Genomic DNA, 22461 nt, shown 5'->3' on the forward strand with positions numbered 1-22461 from the left:
AATGGGTTTTCACCCGAAATTTGTTGAATTTGATCCATTGACTCGCCTATGTCAACATTTCTTAATTGGTTTTTTCTCTAAATGGAATTTTTGTATATGAGTTCCTGATATGGGTTCAAGCTCCAAAAATTTTTGTTTCTTGGGTTCTCGATTGGCTAAAAGGTGAAAAAAAAATGGTTTTTGTTGAACTCTGCTTGATTTTCCTTATTCGGTTTTGAGTACAGTTTGATTCTTGAAGCCATCCTTTTGAAAACCGGACTAGACCAGTCAGTTCAACCGGTTGAATCGGAAATTGACTTTAAATTCGGTCTGATTAATATAAAAAATCAGTTTTACTATTGATTCGATCAAATATAATAAAAAATCAGATTTGATCAAATGAATCAGTCAAAAATCTAATTTGATTGAGTTTGATTTTTAATTTTTTTTAAATTTTAATTATTTTTAAATAATTTGATTATTTTTTATTTTTTTATTATTCTCTGGTTAAATTGGTTGAATCGCTCGAACCATAAATCAGTGAGACAACCGATTCGATCATCAATCTGATTTTAAAAACATTGGTTCTTATGCATCTTTTACTGTAGAAACCTGTATCTCATTATGCCGTAATCTTGTATAAGAAGAGCAGCAGTAGAAAAGATGGGTCTGATTCCATAGTTGATATAAGAGGAATCCATCAATTTTTCATAACTGAAGGAGAATAGGCTTAAAGTACTTGAAGAAGCCTTTGAAAATGGCTCACCCATGAAATCACAAGATATTGAGTCTGAATCTCTTACTAATCACGATGAGTGCTTAGGCCGATCACGATCGCCTACAAGACTCCATACTTAACGTGAGTTCTTGCAACCCACTCCCTTTGTTGTGAAGAGAACTTTTTAGTTTGCAAAAATGAGTGAGAACGGTTGATCTCTCGCTCATTTTTTGCCTGAAAAACGAATATAAACGAATCAAAATCATCACTGAAAAGAGAAAAAGTGTCAGCAAGATAGAGATTACAGCATTAGATTGAATCGTACAAATGAATGGTCATCGAGAAGAACGGTGGCTGATAAGAGAGAATACAATTGTCAAGGTGTAACTGTAATTTTTTTAAAGATAAGGAGGCGACTGTAATGAGTAAAAAAATAAAACTTTAATAGGAGAAAAATAAGTTTTCACAACTAAGTTGAGAAAATTTATATATTTTCAAAATTAAAATAAGAAAAGGGATAAAATTTTATTTTATTTTATTTTAATATTACTTGTTAAATAACATTGTATATCCTTATATCTAATAGATTCTTTTAATAGTAGCAGTTGACAAGTAGATATTTAAATTTTCAAAAATTAACAGATATGAGTTTGTCAATAAACTAAACTTTATATGAAAATCAGTCTTTTGGGCGATACAATAAACATATAAAGAAAATTGTAAGATAAATATAAAAATCAAGTTATGTAAACTTCTAATTTGTTGTGTTATGTTTAGTTTTTTATAGTTTAACTATCATTTTAAAAACTATTAAGACACATATTAAGATTTTAAAATTTTCAAACACCCTTAAACTTTTTTTAATTTCCAAAAACACTCAAAATCATTAATACAACTAAAATTTTTTAAATTATAAATATACGAATATGCATTATTAACATCTTTATATATACTTGTACTTGTAATTTTTTTAATTTTTTTTATTGCTTGTTCCAATATTTTGATTCTTTTTTTATGACAACCAATTTTTAGATTCACCTATTTCAATTCAGTATTATACAATTATATATTTATTTTTAAAGCTATTAAAAGAATATATTCAATTTAAATTTCAAAAAGTAATAATAGGAGTAAGTGCGTTTAAGTATTAGTGTATATAAGAGGAATCAAACTCAAAACCGAAATCAAAATCAATTAATTTCTAAGATTTAGTAAATAAAATTGGAACCAGCTAGGACAGATTCTTAACCAGAACTTACCATTTTGGTTTTGATTCCTCCTAAACTTTTTTTTTTCAACCTCTGCTAGAAAAAAAATATTCCTCCTAATGTTGTGCTTCTTCATCACAAAAGCAAAATTTTTTTCTTCCTCTCAACACTTTTTCTTCTTCGTCATCTCAATTCAATCTCACTCTTCCCAAACAAGCTTTTCTCAATTCATTTCAAAATACCTATAATTGTTTGGCCTTTTATTTTTTTGGGTAAGTTTGACCTTTTAGATTTTGACCCAAACAAAATTTTCACCCATCGACGACTCCCTAAGCATGACTACCAGGTTATTAACAACATATCACAACCAAGCGACATTGTAGTCTTGCTCAATAATTGTGTTATCAATTACCATAGATCACTAACAAGGCCACCAAACAACCCATGGATGTTTAACCCAAATCCACTATGAAACAGCACAAATTTGGCCAAACCCCACCACCAAACAACACGAATCTTGTTAAAATTCAACATCAATCAATTTAAATTTGGCCATCCAAACACTAATCTACAAAACATTACCAAAAAAAAAAAAAACACCATCTCTAAAAGGTTACCCTTTAAAGAGATTGCACATCTAGAAAGTGTCTTATTTACTTGGACTTATATCTAAAGGTGGATTCAAGCTAAATTGAGATCAAACTTAAGCCAACTTGAGTTTGGATCTACTTGATAAAGTTAAGCTTGAACCTATGCTTAAGCTTGACAAACTCTTTTTAAATTAATTTATGCTTAGCTCGACCTAAGGAGAGTTAAGCTCAAGTTTGGCTATAATATCGAGTCAAGGTCAAGCTAAGTTTAGCTTGGAAATGTAGATAAGCCTAAATCAATTAGAATGATGTCTTTTTTATATGTATTGGTAAAAACAATATCATTCTAGCTTATTCAAATTGAATTTTTTCTGGTTGAGCTTAGAAAACCAAACATCCATAAACTCAAGCTCAATAATATAAAACCCTTAGGCTCAAGCTTGCCTAAACCAAGCTTGTTTTAAGCTTGTTCAAGTCGAGCTAGCAAATGAACTTAAGCCACCTCAACTTGAATCCACCCTTACTGACACCTTTTATTCCCTTGGAAATTATGGTTTGGATAGCTAGAATAGTACTTTGATCTTAGAGAGACAATAAATGGAAACCAAGTTGTGGCATATTACTTGGTTCAAAATCTACAAAACTTGTAAAGAAGCTCTTGAAAGATGTTGTTTTGTTAGTTGTCTTATTCCTCATAGTTAGTCTTGATATACATTTCGATCCTATATGGCCTAACCTACAATGCCACTGATATGTGGTATTCAGATCATTCGATTTTAATAATTTATTATTTTGCACATTAAGAATTTCAATATCTAGTTTTAGAATATATAAACTGTTATGCAATTCAGTTGTTTTATAGAGAATATTATTTAAGCTGATAGTTAATCATACCATTAGCAATCAAAAATAAATATCCCTTTTTGTCCAAAACAGATACAAAAACTAAGTTTCTAGAAGTTGAAAGAATATAATAATAATTTCTTAATTCTAAAACTAAACTAGAGGGCAACCTAAGATAATAAATCCTAACGACTAATGTAGTAATGTGTGCTTCATTTCCAACACGTAGGTTAACCTCTTCTTTGGCGAGCAATTTACTCTGTTGTAGTCCTTGCATATTAGAACAAATATAAAAGCCACATCCTGTGTCTACAACGCAGGATGAACAAAGAGAATACTTTATCTCAATGGCAAGCATACCTAAAGTAGAAGCTTTAACTGTTTTCTTCTTCTTGTTCTCTAGAAAGGCCTAACAATATCTCCTCTAGTGACCTGTCTTACCATAATAAAAGTAGACAACCTTTTCCTTCCTCATACCACCTATAGGTTAAGTAGCAGTATCAGGTTGCTTGCTCACTTTGAGCTTGGGCTTGGGCTTGGGCTTAGCTTTAGCCTTACCTTTGTCCTTGGCCTTGATTTTTTATGTTTAGGCTTCACCCACAAGCAAATTAGTCAAAGCTACATTTTGTACTTTTTATTCATCCTACTTGAGCATATATAACAACTCCTTTAAAGGTTTTCTCCTTTCTTTTATTAGGTTAAAATTCATAATGAAATTAGCTCATGATTTAAGGAGGGATTTTAGCACCAAGTCAATGGCAAGCTTATTGTCCATGATGAAGCCCAAGCTTATATAACACCTATAGGTATGTCTCGAGGGTGAAATAGTCTTTACAAATGCATTAGGGTGTTTTAAAGGTTAAAATGTGAGTTTTGGATGACACATGATCATGTATAGAGAGCCCATGCCTTTGTGTCATGCCATGTTAGTTGGATAAGATTGATTCCACATGAATTCAAAATTAAGTTACATATGATCGTATTCAAACATATATCCGTGTGTGGGAAATACATTTTTAGTTTATATATGGCATATCACTGCATGTTTGGGTCGTTATTCAATAATCCTTAAACTCATAATTTTTCCCCAAAAGGTAAAAAAGGGTAAGTTTAATGGTCAGAATTTTGTGTAGTGACTTTGACAACACGTTTTTGGTGACGTGGTGGCAAGTAAAGAAGAGATAAAAAGGTCTGCATGTGCTATCTTTTGCTATAATTGAGGCAAATGGGAATGTCTTTTTACGCCTGCTTCAATTATATTTGTTGGATCCTTGTGGTTTCCCTTGCAAAATGTGTTTTATAACTGTGAATTATGGCTTAAAATTGATACTAATCATGGTGTAAAAGACATGGTTGAGAGCTTTACAATTATATGTATATGTATAATCATTTTTTTTTTATTGTTGTTGCCATTATTTATGCATTTTTTTATGAGAGATTGTATTTGTTTAGAATAAGCGAGTGGTATTATTAGTATGGTCATAATTCACATGTCAAGGGATGAAATTAATAATGTTTGCATGATTGGAATCGAAGTGGGGACCAAAATAAGAGTAGTTAATATGAATTCTAGGTTTACCACACGACTATGTGGTATGGGACACATATCTATATGTGCGATCCCCATAATTCAGGTCAAATTTTCACAACGTTTTGATGACCATAGGATATCATTCGCTAGTTAGTAGTCAACTAGAACACGTGGACTTCCCTTGTGTCATATTAACATAACCGTGTGTTGGGTGAAATAACTAAAACACCCTTGAAAAGTAGTATGATCAAAAAAAGATCAGAAAAAGAAATTAAAATAGATAGTTGAAAGGGCATATGCTCATGTGTGTAGGAAATTAATACACGACGAAATGCCATAGGGATTAGTCATGTGCTTAGGAATAAAGAGACACATCTTATGTGTATATAGACATACACTATTGCGTATAGAGCATAATGGAGAAAAGAAAAAGGGAATTAGGTTGAGAATTTAAAGGTCATCCCAAGTAACAGTACAAAGAGGTCTAGTATGCAGTAGTATCCTAAATGCCTAAGACTTCAGTCATAGTAAGGCACGAGATATACCGTAGGGTGGAAGTGAGTGTGAGCTAAGTTAAGTAAAAGCACAAGATGCATGTATGTTAGACATCATAAAATCGTTATGAGGGGGCATAGTGAATATACAGTCACTACACTTATAGAAAAACCTGATTATGATACAGTTGGTGTAATGAAACAGAAAGATAGCTCACATGACAAAAGTGTCAAATCCCTATATCTGATCCAAACCGATCAATATAGTATACAACTTTAGCTACAGTTTTCAAATTTAGATGCTTCCACTGAGTTTGTTAAGTTAGACCAGATAGGAACTAAAGGAGTGGTTACTTAGTGACTAAAAGAGACAGCTTGACCTGAGAGTTATGACATACAACCTAAATAGTCCCTAGAGTACAGTATGAATACAAAGACAGTACATAAGACTTGTCATCATCTATAAGGAGTTTAATGTAAACTCTAGATGACAAAGTTGCTATGAGTTGAGTTTAATGGCATGTTAAGGATTTCAGTAGAAGTTATCAGTATAGTCTCTTATTTGTTGAGTATTTTGATCACTCATTTTCCTACTTTCTTGTGTATAGGTATAAGTGATTATGATAGGTACAGGATAAGTGACGATCAGAGAGTGTAGAGTTGCAAAGACATTCCCATCATTTCAGTTTTATAAATTTTAGTTCATTGAGATTTTTATGATTGTATTTGACGATACATAGTATGATTTTTTTTTAATGATTATGAGACTAGACATCTTTTGAATGCTTTCAATTATTTTTGTGGTAAGGGTATTTTTCATCATTTTGATTATTAATAAATTATGTTTATTTAAGTTCTTATAATAGTTTATTTACGAAGTTTTAAATGTTTTAAAAAGTCAAGTATGCTAAATAGTCAATTTAATGATACTTTCCTCTAGAAGGTAGTAATTCTAGAGCGGAATGTTACAAGTTAGTATCAAAGCATGATTTTGGTACCCTAAAGGTGTTTTAAAGTATTTGTGTAGTCAAATTAAATAGGAATGTAAGCCCTTCACACCTTGCCGATTGCATTTTTAGCTGATCATTATAAGTTCAATTTTTATGGAGACTTGTAGTTGTAGATTTTTTTGGAAAGATAAGGAGAATCAGAGCCAACACCAGAAACACATAAACAGAAAATCCACAGAGAAGTTAAAGTGAGGGGGTAGTACCTCCAGTTCCCTAAACTGGCCTGAGTACCCAGGATGTTAAAGACACATTTAGAAAGATGTTCAAAGAGTAGGAAGGTGCTCCAATTTAAGGTAGTGAGTCAACACAGGTATTATCAACGCAAGTATAAAGATCAATAGAGGTGACTTTAGTACCAACAGTAGCACCAACCAAGAGTTAGTTTTGTCCCATCTTTAGCCAACCTAGTATGCACCACCCTAAGAAATTTGATAGTGCTAAGGATTTGATCGCAATTGAGGAATGGCTAAAATTAGTGGAGAATAGCATGATCTTGTTTGATATGACCGACTAGGAGAGAGTTAGATATGCCACATATTTCTTCAAGTCAAATGCAAGAACATGGTAGAACCTGGTCAGAGAGACGACAAAGACTTCTGAGATGTCCTAAACATAATTCATGATAAGATTTGAGGCCTAGTATCAAAAGGTAGACGTGACTTGCATTAGAGCTCATGAGTTTGTCACCTTAACATAGAGTACAAATACGATAAAGGAATACTCCACCAAATTTAATCATTTAACGAGGGATGTCCTTAAGATAGCTAACATAAAGGTTAGACAAATGAAGAAATTTGTGTATGGTCTAGATCCCACTATAGCTTGGGATGCCATGACAAGTATTTAGTTTCCCCAGACTTACAACGAGGCCTTGACTAGGGCATTAAAGGTAGAGGTTTTTGTGAAGATGATGTATAGCCAGACCTTCACGCAAACAACATTATCATTAGTACCACTCCCATCATAAACACTAGGATAACAATCAAGTAATTGTACTACTCTGATTTAAAGAGGTCTTCCTTTATAGAAGAAAGGGAAAAGACCATTCCAACGTAAAGGCAATAAAAAAGGTTGGAAAAACATTAAGAAACAAAGAGGTCATGAGATTCCAACCTGTTAGAGATGTGACAGGTAATAAAAAATGGAGTGTTTGATAGGGTAGACTATCTGTTACAAGTGTTGTCAGTAAGGGCATATGGCCAAATCTTATCTTGGGGTTCTAGATTGAGTTGAATAGCCAGTAGGGGAGACCCACTGCCAGAGTGTACATATCACCCAAAGGCTAGTTGAGGCTAACTTGATAGCAGTTTCTAGTTAGATTTCTTTCCTTGGTATTCCTATTTACATTTTGATTGATTGTAATGCTACACATTGTTTTGTAACCAAGAGTTTAGTACAGAGATTAAAAGTACAACTAATCAGGGTAGCCTAGAGGTTTAAGATAAAGTTACCAGATGGTGGGTCAATAATTAGTGATGAATAATAATGGGACAAGTTATTGATATATAGGACAAACAACTTCTAGTATACCTGGTAGTGTTTGAGATGTCAGATTTCAACATAATTTTGGGGATAGATTTCCTAGGGAGGAATAGAGTTGAGATTAACTACTACATAAGAAAGTCTGGTTCAACCTTGAGAATGAAGACTAGTTCATGTTCAATAAGAGGTGTATCAAGAGTTTATCTTGTCATCGAATTAAATTTATCTTATTCTTGGATGGGTATTTTCATTATGACTGAAATTTCTATTATATGAGGATATGATGAAAATATCATTTCGAGAAAGCATGATGCTTTGGATTTCACTCACCTAGGGTATTGAGATTTCTATTATGTGAGGTATTCGAAGTAAAGGGCGTAAAAATGATTCGAGTCTTATATAGGGGTATAGATGGAAAGAGTTTCATACTTATTAAATTTAATTAACTAGGATTTATATTATGTGAGGTTAATTATGTTTAATAAGAATTCAATTCTCCAATAGAAATTTGATCTAATAGAATCTCTAGATCCTATCTAAAGAGAGTGTAGGATTCGAATAAAATATTGGAAGCTAATGAGATTATGCAATTAAAAAGGGTTTAAATTGTGATATTTTCAAAAATAGCCAACAACATACTTTTAAGAATAATAAGCAACAACGTTTTGACTGGATCAAATTTTATAAATTGGTTGAGAAATCTTAGAATCATTCTAGATTTCAAAAAAAAATTAGCTAGACTTGGAAGCTCTGCTTCTTATTAACATAGCTTTAGATGTTTCTAACGAAGAATATAAAACGTTCTAAGCATGGGTCGAGGATAATAGAAAAGCTCGAATAAAGAGCTCTAGACTAAGCACAAAAATGTTTCAAATGCTTATGACATCCTCGTCAATTTGCAAGAGTTGTAAATGAGAACTCAATAGTATTTGAGTATGAGCTATATGTTTCACTCTTTAACATAAGATTGAGTGAAAACATGCCTTTAGATGAACATGTCATAAAGATAATTAGTGCAATGGGTAATTGTATATTTGGGATGTGGTTCTACTGAACCGCATTAAAGTGAATTTGATTTTACAGTCCTTCCTACCAAGTTATAAACTGTATATAACTAATTACAATTTGAATCAAATAAAGTAGACACTTTTAAAGTTGCTTAATAAGCTCCAAGAGTTCTACAAGCGAGAGAAGAAAGATTTTAGACATATGGATGTCTATTTGGCTTCTATTATGAGGGCCAATAAGAGGCCTAAAAAGTAATAAAAGAAAGGTCCAAATATTGGACCCAAGAAGAGGAATTTTAAAAAAGGTGCCACCAAGAAGGAAAAGGCAAAAAAAAAAAAAAAATGAAAGTGTTTCCATTGTTAGTTAGATGGACATTGGAAGATGAATTGTCCTTTATACTTGGAAAACTTTAAAAAGAACAAAACAAGTATGATCCACTATCAAGTCATTGAATTCAAATTATGTTTTGATTCAGATAATCATTCCTAGATCATAAATTCAACAACTACATCTCATGTATGTGTCTCTATGCAAACATTGCAGAATAGTTCTATTTTGTCACAAGGTGAGATTATTTTGAAAATGGTAAATGGAGCAAAGGTTGCAACCAAAGCTATAGGAACTTGCCAAGTTAGACTACCATCAGGGCACATTTTAAGGCTTTATAATATTTTGTACTTTGCAAAAGCCATTAGAAATATCATTTTTGTTTTCGCATTATATAAGCTTGGTTACAATGTCCAATTTAATGGAAATGAATATTTGATATTTTGTGAAAATATTGCAATGGGAAAAACTATAAATAGAAATGGTATGTATTTATTGAAATTGAATGATTATCATATAAATTCTATTACTAATAAAAGAACTCAAAATGATACAAACGCCGAGGTTCTATGACATTATAAATTAGGTCATTTTTTATTAAAAAAAAAGATTAATTCAACTCAAAAAGAGTGGACTTTTAAGTTTATTGGGTTTTAAACCTTATCCAACATGAATCTTATCTCCAAGGCAAGATAACTAAATCTCCCTTTAAGAGTAAAGGGGAACGTGCCGAAGAACTATTAGAGTTAATACATACAAATATATATAAACCATTTAATCAAATGGCTAGGAGAGGTTTTCACTTTTTCATTACGTTTATTGATGATTATTCTCGATATAGGTATCTGTATTTGATGAAATACAAATCAAAATCCTTTAAAAAGTTTATAGAATTAAAAAGTGAAGTAGAGAAACAAACTGGAAAAAGTGTTAAAATTCTATGATCAGATCATAGAGGAGAATACTTTAGTACAAAATTTCAGGAATTTATGAAAAACAATGGAATTATTTCCTAAATGATTCTCTATACACACCTTAACATAATGGTGTATTTGAAAGGAGAAATCGTACTCTATTTGATATGGTACGATCAATGGTAAGTTTCACTAACTTACTAGTGTCATTATAGGGATACGCCTTTCAGACCGTTATACATATCTTGAATTCGGTACCGTCAAAATTAGTCTGGAAAATACCATACAAGTTATCATATTCTAAATGCCTAAGTCTTAATTATATAAAAATTTGAGGATGTCTAACTTATGTCAAAGTAATTAAATCAAATAAGCTGAATGTTAGATAAGGGAAGGGTTGGCTCATAGAATATCCTAAAAATAGTTTAGGATATTATTTTTACTTCCTAACTGATTAAAGAATAACGGTCAGTAGAAATGCATATTTTTTCGAGAAAGAGTGCTTGGAAGAAGGTGGTTCAAGAAGAAATATTGAGCTTAATAAAGAGTCTAAAGAGCCTCAAACCAATATCACTAAAGTTGGATCATCTACTCAGCCAACCTCAATATTTGATATTATGATTCCAACACTAAGATCTTCAAAGGTATCTAGATCTTTAAATAAATACAGTTTTCTTCACGAGCAGGATTTTGAATCTTGCTTAATTGAAGAAATAGAGCATGGTGATGATCTTAGAAGCTATAAAGAAATTGTACTAGATATAGAATTAGGTAGATGACTAGAAGCAATGAATTATGAAATAAAATCCATGCATGCTAATCAAGTCTAGATACTTGTTGATCTATCAGAAGGAATTGTTCCTATTGGTTGTAAGTGGGTTTCTAAGAAAAAGATTGGCAAGGTTGGATAGATGGAGACTTATCAGACATGGCTAGTAATAAAGGGTTATACTTAGAAACAAAGCTTGGATTATGAGAAAACTTTTTTACTCATGGCTATGATTAAATCCATCCGAATAATGATAACTATCATAATATACCATGATTAGGAAATCTAGTGAATTGATGTCAAGATCCTCTTCCTTAATTGATTCATTGAAGAAAAACATATAAAAGGAACAACATTTTGTATCTGCCTCTAATAAGACATAAGGCATACAAGTTACATTGATCCATTTATGGATTAAAGCATGCTTTCAAAAGTTGGAACATCCGATTTGATGAAACAATCAAATCACGTGTAAAGGATTCGGATGAATCCTGTGTTTACAAATGGGTTAAAGATCATACCATAACATTTTTTATATTATTTATAGATGACATATTATTAATGGGTAATGACATTGGGATGATAAATGAGATTAAAATTAGTTATCCAAAACTTTTTTAATGAAAGACTTAAGAGAAGCGACCTATGTCCTTGAAATCTGTCTATAGAGATATAAAAAAATGATAATTAGATTATCTCAAAAATTGTACATAGAAAAACTGTTGAAAAGGTTCAACATGAACGACTCGAAAAGAGGACTTTTGAAAATGAAGAGTGACAATAAATGTGTAATGTGTTTTATGCTTCAGCAGTGGGAGGCTTATGTACATAATGTTATGTACGAGATCTGATATAGCATTTGTTGTAAATGTTACGAGTAGATATTAAGCCAATCTAAGGGAAAAACATTAGTCAATCGTGAAATCAATCCTTAAGTACTTAAGAAGGACTAAGGATTTTATTTTGTGTTATGGGGTTTAGAGGTAAACATTCATGTTATTTGAACTCTAATTTCCAGTCAGATATTGATGATAAAAAGTCTACATCAACATTCATTTTTATTTATAATAGAGGTACAGTTAGTTGGAAGAGTTTCAAATAGTCAACCACAATTGACTCCATTATAAAAGTTGGATATAATATCGCTTAAGAAGTAGTAAAAGAGGCTATATTGATACATAAGTTCATATCTGAACTTGGTATGGTTTCAAACATGGCTTATCTGATAACTATGTTCTGTGATAATACTAGTGCTATTGCACAAGCAAATGAACCACGGGAGTATCAAAAGTCCACACATATTAAGTGGAAGTATTATATTTTGAGAGAATTCATTATAATTGAAGAGATGATAATACAGAAGACAATGTCAGCCAAAAATGTTGTTGATCCACTAACTAAGGTGATAACATTGAAATAGTTGGACCATCATCTTGAGAAGATGGGTATGCGATACAATAACGAATGGCTATAGTACTAGTGAGAGTTTTATTAGTGTATGCCCTAAGAACATTTATGTCAGTTCCAAGGGCATTTTAATCTTGTATGTACATTTATGTGAATTATTAATAAAAGAAATAGTCTTTTTATACGCATAAATTGTATCTTTTATTTGCAATTATATAAAGTATGTATGTAAATTATCTAGATGACTCACTTAATATACAAACCAAGTCATTGAATTGTTCTCTATGAACATGACATATCTTGGGCAATTATATCACATAATAGACATATCAAATATCTCCACTGATTGTCATTAGATAACATTAGTACGGGTAACAATGATGGTTATGTCATTATGGTATTAGTATAGATTAACAGTTAAAGAACCATTTTTCAAACATGACTAATAGTGATAAGTTACATGGTCACTAAATCATAGTCAATCTCTTATTGTAAGATCATACTAATGTACGAAGTAATCCTTTGACTTGAGACATTATGGTCAAATTCAATATGGATACATGTGATTCATATAGTATATATATACGAGGTTAATCAGATCTCATCAAACAAACAATATTGGCTATGTGTTATTTGTATATGAAGAAGAATGATGCTCAAGATAAGATCCATTGACTCAAAAAATGTTAGGTTTTGAATATCTGTTGATTCAATCTAGATCTAAGTTTCGAAGCTAATATTTATAAATATTAAAAATCAAATCTTTAGCTGGAGTATAATGTAAGTCATGCGAAGGATGTTTGTAATGATGAGTTATTAATATTTAAATCCATGATTTGTATAGAATGGAAATTAAGGCTTCGATGATACATAAGTCTAGAATCAATCTGAATTTGGCAATGGAAGTATATTATCTATATGAAATGTATGATTAGAGATTTTAGGTTTGATGAAGTATTTCTTTATCATGGTTTAGGGGCTATGACATATTGCTAGATATTTACGATAGTCGTTAAGTTTTTGAATGCCTTTTGGATCATTCGATAAAAGACTCACGACTATGTCATGGTAAACCTAAAAGTTCACACTAATAAACCAGGTTCTCAAGAGTGAGGATTGATTATCCTGGATTAGCTAGAACTTTCCAAAGGATAATAATTTTCATATAAATGTTATATGGGGGGGCAAAGATAACATTTTAAAGGTTATAATGTTAGTGAGATGAAACTAGGATGCCTAAAGTATATAATTGATATACATGCATGACAAGTCCACAAATTGAGAATTTGCTAGATAGAAAGAGAATTAACAAATTACATTTTGGCCTACCAGTATAAAAAGGTGGATTTTAGTTCATTTGAACTAACCTAGTTCTTTTTGAAAAATCCTTTCTCTCACTAAATAAAATAAAAGCTCTCTCATCTCTCTCTTGTGTCTCTCTTGGCCAAGGTTCAAAGAAATCTTAAAAGTGCAAATTTTTAAGTGTTCTTCAATTGAAAAGCTTTTTTCCATCATCCAATTTTTCATAAGAGGCAAAAGAATAGGTAATTTTTCCATCTTTCTCCTTTTGATTTCTTCTCTTTCACTATATATGATATTTGTTTACATTGATCACAAAAGCCTTAGAAATTTCTTCACTTGGAAAAAGCTTAACATGAGACAAAGGAGATGACTCAAAACTAGTAAAGGATTATGTCGTGATGTCAAGTATCATCCAAGCAAAGCCAATGTAGTCATAGATACCTTTAGTAGAAAAGTGTTCTTGTCATAGTTGATGGTTCAAAAGGAGATTCAATTAGATCTGGATCGACAGTAGATTGAATTAGTAAGTGGGGCTTTAGCCAAATGAGAGATCAAATCCATATTACTAGAGAAGATTTAGATAGCTCAGCTTCAAGATGATTAGTATAGCTAGAGAATTTAGAGAATTCACAATGGATGCGAGTCAGAATTTCAAGAGATAGATAATGTCCTCAAGTTCAGAGACAGAGTGCATATTCTTCCATTGAATGAGTTAAGGTAGAGAATTTTTTTGGAGGCTTATAGTTCTCTTTACACAGCCTATCCTAGGGCAATAAAGATGTATTAAGATTTTAAAAAGAGTTTCTGGTGGTCCAACATGAAAAAAGATATAGGTGAGCACGTGGCCAAATGTCTCACCTATTAGCAGAGTAAGGTTGAACACTAAAAGCCATAAGGATTGCTTCAGCTTTTCAGGGTACCCGAATTGAAGTTTAAACATATTTCCATGGAATTCATTGTAGAACTCTTGAAAGTTCAGAGTAAAGTTAATGCGTTTTGGGTAATACCGGACAGGTTGGCTAAGATGATGCATTTCTTACCTATTAAAGACCCTTACAAATTAGCTGGAAAAATTATATTTACAAGAGATTATTAGACTATATGTTATGCCCAAGATGATAGTATCAAACAAAGACACTAGGTTTGTGTCAGCCTTTTAGAAGAGTTTACACAAATCATTGGGCATTAATTTGGCTTTCAATACAACTTAACACTTATAGACAGATAGTTAGACTGAGAAGACTAACCAAGTGTTAGATGACATGTTGAGAACTTTTTGTTTCGGCCATAGGGTGAGTTGGGTTGAGATGTTACGCTTCACCTACAATAATAGTTATTAGGCGACAATTTAGATAGCTTCCTGTGAGGCACTTTACGATAGGAGGTGTTGTTCTCCTTGACACTAGGATGATTAGGTGAGAGATATGCCTTAGTACAGTCATTTGGACCAGAGCTAACTCAGAAGATGATTGAGGAGGTTTAGTTGATCAGACTTAGAATGAAATAAGCCTAGGATTAATAGAAAAGCTATGTCGATCAGAGATGTTGAGATTTAGAGTTCAGTGTGGGTGAAAAGGTTTTCATTAGAGTAACCTTATTTAAGTATATGATAAGGTTCGGGAGAAAGGGTAAGTTGGCTCTTAAATATATCGGTCCATATGAGATAATGGAGAAGGTTGGTAAGATGGCTTATACGCTTACATTATCGATGAGTATGGATCGAATTCATAATGTATTTTATGTTTCGTCATTATGCAAGGATATTAGTGATCTTCACATATGTTAAGGATCGAAGAGATTCAACTATCATAAGATTTGAGTTATGAGGAGAGATTGGTTTAGATCCTAGATAAAAGGTCAAACAGCTAAGGATTTGAGTTTGATAGTCGGACTTCTATATAGTGATTGTGACAATGTGTTTATGGTGATATGGTAATAAGCAAAGAAGAAAGAAGAAGACCTATGTGTGCTGTTTTTTACTATAATTGAGGTAAGTGGGAATACCTCTCTATGCTTGTTTCCATTATATTTGTTGGATCCATACGGTTTCCCTTGTAAAGTGAGTTTTATAATTGTGATATATGGTTTAAGATTGATACTAACTGTAATGTATAGGATATGGCCGAGAACTCTACAATTATATATATATACTCATTTTTTTAGTTATTGTTGCCATTTTTTATGCAATTACTTGATGGGAGATTGTATGTGTTCAACATAAGTGAGTGGTATTGTTAGTATGGTCATAATTCACATGTCAAGGGATGAAATCAATAGTTTTTTTGTGACTGGAAGTAAAATAGGGATAATAATTATGGCATTTGGTGTAATTTATATGGTCAAGTGGTGTAGGACCCACATCGTATGTGCGATCTCCATAATTCAAGTCAGAATTTCACAATGTTTTGATGATCATAGGACATCATTGATTAGTTAACAGTCAATTAGGACATGTAGACTTCCCGTGTGTCTCATTAGTATGACCGTGTGTTAGGCGAAATGACTGTAATACCTCTAAAAAGTAGTGCAGTCAAGGAGAGATCATAATAGGAAATTAAAATATATAATTGAAGAGGCACATGCCCATGTTAGCTAGGGCAGATGCCTATGTATGTAGGAAATTAACACACGAGGAAATGCCTTGAGGAGTAGTTGTGTGCTTCAAAATAAAAAGACACACCCTTGTGTGTCCACAGACACATACTCATATATATAGAGCAACATAAAGAAAAGAGAAATGGAACTAGGTTAAGAATTTAAAGGTTATCCTCAGTAATAGTACAAAGAGCTTGGGTATGTAATAGTACCTCAAGTGCCTTAGAGTTCAATCATAATAGGGCTCAAAATATACCGTAAGATGAAAGTGAGAGTAAGCTAAGTAAAGTAAAAGCTTAAGATGCATGCATGCTAGACATTATAGGATTGTTATGAGGAGACACTATAAGTATATAGTCACTACGTCATTCGTAGTAGGACATCAGACCCATAGTAGGGTACCTACTTGAAGTAGAGCTCAGTTAAGATACAACTGGTGTAATGAAACAAAAAGATACTATTTTCTCAAATCCATAGTAGGGTACCTGCTCGAAGGGACACTGTAAGTATACAGTCACATGGCAAAGTGTCAAATTCTTGTATTTGATCTAGACCTATCGACCCAGTATACAACTTCAATTAGAGTTTTCAAATTTGGTCAAAGAACTTATTTCCACCCGAAGTATACTATTTCTCAAATTCCCACCCATTAACTTAAAAAATCCCAAAAATCCACCCATTAACTTAAAAAATCCCAAAAATCCACCCATTAGTTAATTTGTGTAGTTACTGTTTGAGATAAAATCATCATTTTAAAACTTTTATTTAAAAAAAGAATAATTTATCTCCATTTCTTACCTTAATTTTAAAAACTTAGAATTTCCCTCCTAACTCACTTTAAAAAAGTTAACTTTTAACCCTATTATTTAGTTTTCCTAGGATCATAACAATTGCCCCCTCAAATTTTAAAACATTGCACTTATACCTAAAAAATTTCGTTTTCTTTTTTCAATGACCATTCTTCTCTATAATTCTCTCGATGCATCATCAACCCCACTAGCGATAAGTCTTCTCCCTTCTCGATAGTTTTCTGATGTAAAAACCACCAAAATATGATAAAAGTCGATAATATTACATGGATATGTATAGATCACACAGATTTATGTGACAAATTTGTGCTTTGACAAATGCACAAATACATTGATTGACGTCACACAAACATGAACCAAGTTTATATGACATTGGCCAACACATTTGTGTGTTGATCGATGCATAGATTTGTTGCATGGATCTACTTTTTAAAATTAAGTTAACTTTTGTAAAGTGAGTTAAAGGAAAAATTTTTAGTTTTTAAAACTAAGGTGAAAAATGAAGATAAATAATTCTTTTTTAAATAACCTGTGTGCCCTGTTTTTATTCCCTTTCTTTTTTTATAGATTATATTGTTTTTATTTTCTCTACAATTCTCTATTATTCTCTTTGATACATCATCAACCCCCCCAACAATAAGTCTTCTCCCTCTTCAATAGTTTTTTTATGTGAAAACCACCAAAATCTGATAAAAATCATTGAATATTACACGAATCTATGTGAATCACACAAATTTGTGTGACGAATCTGTGCTTCGATAAATGCACAAATGCATTTATTAACATCACACAAACATGAACCAAGTTTGTGTGACATTGGCCAACATATCTGTGTGTTGATCGATGCATAGATCTATTGCATGGATCTACTAAAATTAAGTTAACTTTTGTAAAGTGAGTTAAAGGAGAAATTGTGAGTTTTTAAAACTAAGGTGAAAAATGAAGATAAATTATTATTTTTTGAATAGCCTGTGTGCCCTGTCTTTATCCCTTTTTTTCTTTTATATTATATTATTTTTTTTTTCTTAGAATTCTATAACTAGGAAAAAAAACCATGTAATAATTAAAGACTGAAGACAAAAGGACAAGTGCAAAGACTTAAAGATGAAGATTTACCTAGGTTGACCAATTAATCTCCTCTTAGCTCGAGGGATTTGACATTAGTTATGATTGTGTGCTAACACATTTTTATTTTACAATGTAGAATGTATGTGTATGTTTTATTTTACAAATATCACCAAATCTGCAGCTTCAAATCTGATCAGACTAAATAATAAAACCCTCAAGCTAAATATGAAGTCTAAGCTTTAATTAGTGTTTTTCAATATGATGTCCTAAGTAAGCCCCTATTTGTTGAAATCTTGTTCGCCATAGGGAAGGATACACTTCTACCTGGTGGAAAATTAGGTGATGATCATGTTAGGTTTGGATATATTAATGTATTTTGCTTGTTTGCCAAAACAAAGGTGAAATATGTCAAAGGCAAGAGTAGGGAATGCATTTGTTGATGCAATGAGATATGTAGTATCTACCTTACTAATACCAAAAGTCACATTTGAGGTCACATGATTTGTTAAGGTAACACCTAGTTTGAGATCATAGGCTTTTGGTGATTAATTTGAAATTTACCTATTCGATTAATTCGAACTTGTTCATTAAAGTGAAAGGGAGAATTAATGCGATAACACCTCAGTTCACTAGGAGTTAAATAGTGAGAGTTATTGGCTTGAGGAAAATAATGGGCACATTTTAATTATTAAATTCTCAATTAAAATGAATATTAATAATTAAATAAAATTAGTGATTCTTTTATCTGTAAATTGTAGATCGCATAATCATTATATCAAATCCAAGTATCAATCAATTCTCAAAAAGGAAAATAGGCTCAATAAAGGCAACTTCACTAACTGGTACAAAAATCTTCAGATTATTTTACTTTAGGATAAGAGGTTGTATATCCTTAAAGGGTCATTTCCACTTAAACCTGGTCCCAATGCCACCCATGAGGAAAAGATGTTTTTAATAACTATCTGAATGACTTTGTTGAAGTTTATTACCTTATGTTGACTTCCATGTCACCTGAGCTTTAGAAATAACATAAGGAAATTTATATATAATTTATATTTGCACACCTTCGAGAGTTATATGTCACTCATGCAAGGGTTGAATGATATGAGGTGTCAAGTGTGATGCTTGATTGCAAACTCTTTGAAGGAGAACAAGTTGGCCTTCATGTGGTCATCTAGATGGAACTAGATTTTCTTCTTCCTGTAGTCAATTTTGGCTCTATACCGACTCAAAATGTTCTTACCCAAAATTACATCAAAATAGAGCATTTTAAACATAATTAAGTCAGTTTTCATATCTTTACCCTCCAGAGACACTGTTTCATCTAATAACATCTGATTACTAAGAATTTTATCCTTATGAAGCATTTCAATGCATATATTGTCAATGGATGTAGGCTCTAATCCTAGCTTTTCAATAATAGCACATGCAATAAAGTTATGAGTGACACCAAAATCAATTAGCATATATAAATAATTGTTAAGGTTAGTGTCTTAGAGCCAATCCCCATAATGATACAAGTTCATTGATAAAAGTCATATTTGTAATTTATTGTGGCATTTTTTTATCGATAAAGCATATTAATATATCCTCAAACAAATGAAGAAAATCTTGGTAAGGAGGGAAAAATGAAAAAGAGCATTTAATGCTCTCTATGGGATTAAGTTAATTGTGTAAATATCTTAGAGGAGTTAGTGAAAATTTTTATATAAATAGCCCCCCTCATCTCTCACATTTGGATAGAACCCCCTTCCCTTATTAATAAGAAAGCTCACTCTTTCTCTTAATTTGTAGCTTTTATATCTTTTCTTATATTATCAAACAATCTCAACTACATAAATCTTTCATCTTGTCATTTGTAGTTATAAATTATTCCAGTTATATTTATAACACGATATCAGTACCATTTGTTCAGGTAAATCATAATATTAGTAATCTTTCAATTATGTTATTATTTTATTTGTATATGACAAATATGGATATCCCAATAATGATATTGGCCTGTTTGCAAAATACAACTTATAGACATTTTAATTTCTGTTATTCTTTTATTTAATTTTTCATTTATAATTATATCATATTTGTAACCTGAAGTTTGTAAAATCATGAATGTGAACTTAAAGTCCTAAATATCATTAGAGTATTTATTTATATTATAGTAATTATATCCGATTTGTAACTTGTAGTTTATAAAATCATGAGAATATATATAGACCTGAAGTCCAAGTTTCATCAAATTCCAAATATTTCATTTGCACCCTAAAGTTTGCATAAGTTATGAAAAGAATTAAATTAAAGTCTGAAATATTATTTAAGTTTAACATACTTTAATATTATGAATATTAATTACAAAACCAAAAGTTTTATAAATATGAGACAAATGTGAACATGAAGTTCTAACATAATTTTTCTTTATCATATCACTAATTTTCATTACTGTTATCAACTTGTAGTTGGTGAAAATGGCAAACCTCATAAAATTTCAATATATTGCCCTTCGATTGGATGGAGGAAATTACATTGAATAGGCCTTGGGCACGGTTCTCTATTTAAAATCTATGAGCTTAGAGAAATAATAAAAGAAAATAATGCATCCCAGTAGGATAAATCTAAGGCTACTATTTTCTTTTGTCACCATATCCACAAAAGATTACGAGCATAATATGTAAATATTATAGATCCACTAGAATTATGGAGAAAACTAAAAGAAAGATTTGATCATCAAAATTCAATGACACTACCAATGACACAATATGAATGGACTCATTTACGCTAACAAGATTTTAAATTATTAGTGAATATAACTCTACAATCTTTAGAATAGTCTCCCGGATAAGATTATGTGGGGAAAAAATAACCAAAGAAAACATGTTAGAGAAAACTTTCACCATATTTCATTCCTCAAATATGTTCTTACAGTAGCAATATAGGAAAAGAAATTTTAGAAAATATTTGGAATTAATATCCTATTTATTGGTAGGTGAGCAAAACAATGAAGTGTTATTGAAAAACCATCAGAGTCACCTCGTTGGCATTGTGTTGTTCCCTAAAGTGAATGCAATTACCAGTAGTAGTTATCGTGGGCACAGACGAAATCTTGGACAAAATAAGTTTCGATCCAAAGATGGTCATAATAGAAAATCTTTCCACCATAAATAAACCATAGATGAATCAAAATATGATATAGAGTAAACCAGAAAGTCATGAAAATTAATGCTATTAATGTTATAGATGTGGTTCTAAAGAACATTAGTCACATACTTGTTGTATGCCTAGACATCTGGTGGATTTATACCAAGTATCTATAAAAAATACAGATAAGAAGATTGAATAAAATTGTTTTGATAATCCAAATCCTACTGATCTACAAAACTTTGATATTTCAGAATTTCTTCAAGATTAAGAAATTGTGTATATTATGTTGTGTAATTAGTACTATGTATTTCTTCCTTTCAAATTTTGTAATAACTAATGTAAATTTTAAAACGAAAGGATATAAACTCCAAAATTGAAATGTTAACTTCAAAAGGTAGTGATGGAAATATGTGTCTAGTGGATAGTGCAACAATGCAAACAATATTGAAGGAAAAGAAAATCTACTTAACTTTATCACCAATTGAGGCTAAAGTAAACATTATATCTGGATCAATAAATCTGATTGAAGGCTTTAGAAGAGTCATGATTTTGCTGAAAAAATGGACCAAATTAAGTATCAATGATGTATTATATTCAAGTAAATCCAAATGAAATCTACTTAGTTTTAAAGATATAAGAAATAATGGTTATCATATTGAAACCATAAATGAAAATGGTGTAGAATATCTATGCACAATTGATCATGCCTCCGAAAGAAGACATGTACTAAGAAAATTGCCCTATTTTATTATTTAGATTGTATTATATAATCATAAAGGCAATTAAAACGTATACAGTATCGAACCAAAAGTTTTTTCTATCCAAAAGTATTTATGTTTTGGCATAACCATCTAGGTCACCCAAGATCTACCATGATGTGTGGAGTTGTTGAAAATTCACATAGATATACATTAAATAATCATAAGGTTTTATTATCCAGTGAAATTCTATGTCGCCTATTCACAAGACAAATAGTTGGAGTTGAATCTCTGTTATCCTTACAAAAGATTTAAAGGGACATATATGGACCCATTCATCCACCAAATGGGTCATTTCGTTATTTTATGGTTTTAATTGATGTATCTGTTTGATGGTCTCATGTTTATTTATTGCGTACTTGAAATGTTTTACTAAACTGTTAACAAAATTTATCAAATTAAAGGCATATTTCTTAAATTATCTGATCAAGTCTATCTGGTTAGATAAAACTAGTTAATTTAGATCCAAGACATTTGATTATTATTGCTATAGGGATTGATGTTGAACATCTAA

Source organism: Mangifera indica, chromosome 11, assembly GCF_011075055.1.
Source record: "Mangifera indica cultivar Alphonso chromosome 11, CATAS_Mindica_2.1, whole genome shotgun sequence".
Taxonomy (NCBI): domain Eukaryota; kingdom Viridiplantae; phylum Streptophyta; class Magnoliopsida; order Sapindales; family Anacardiaceae; genus Mangifera; species Mangifera indica.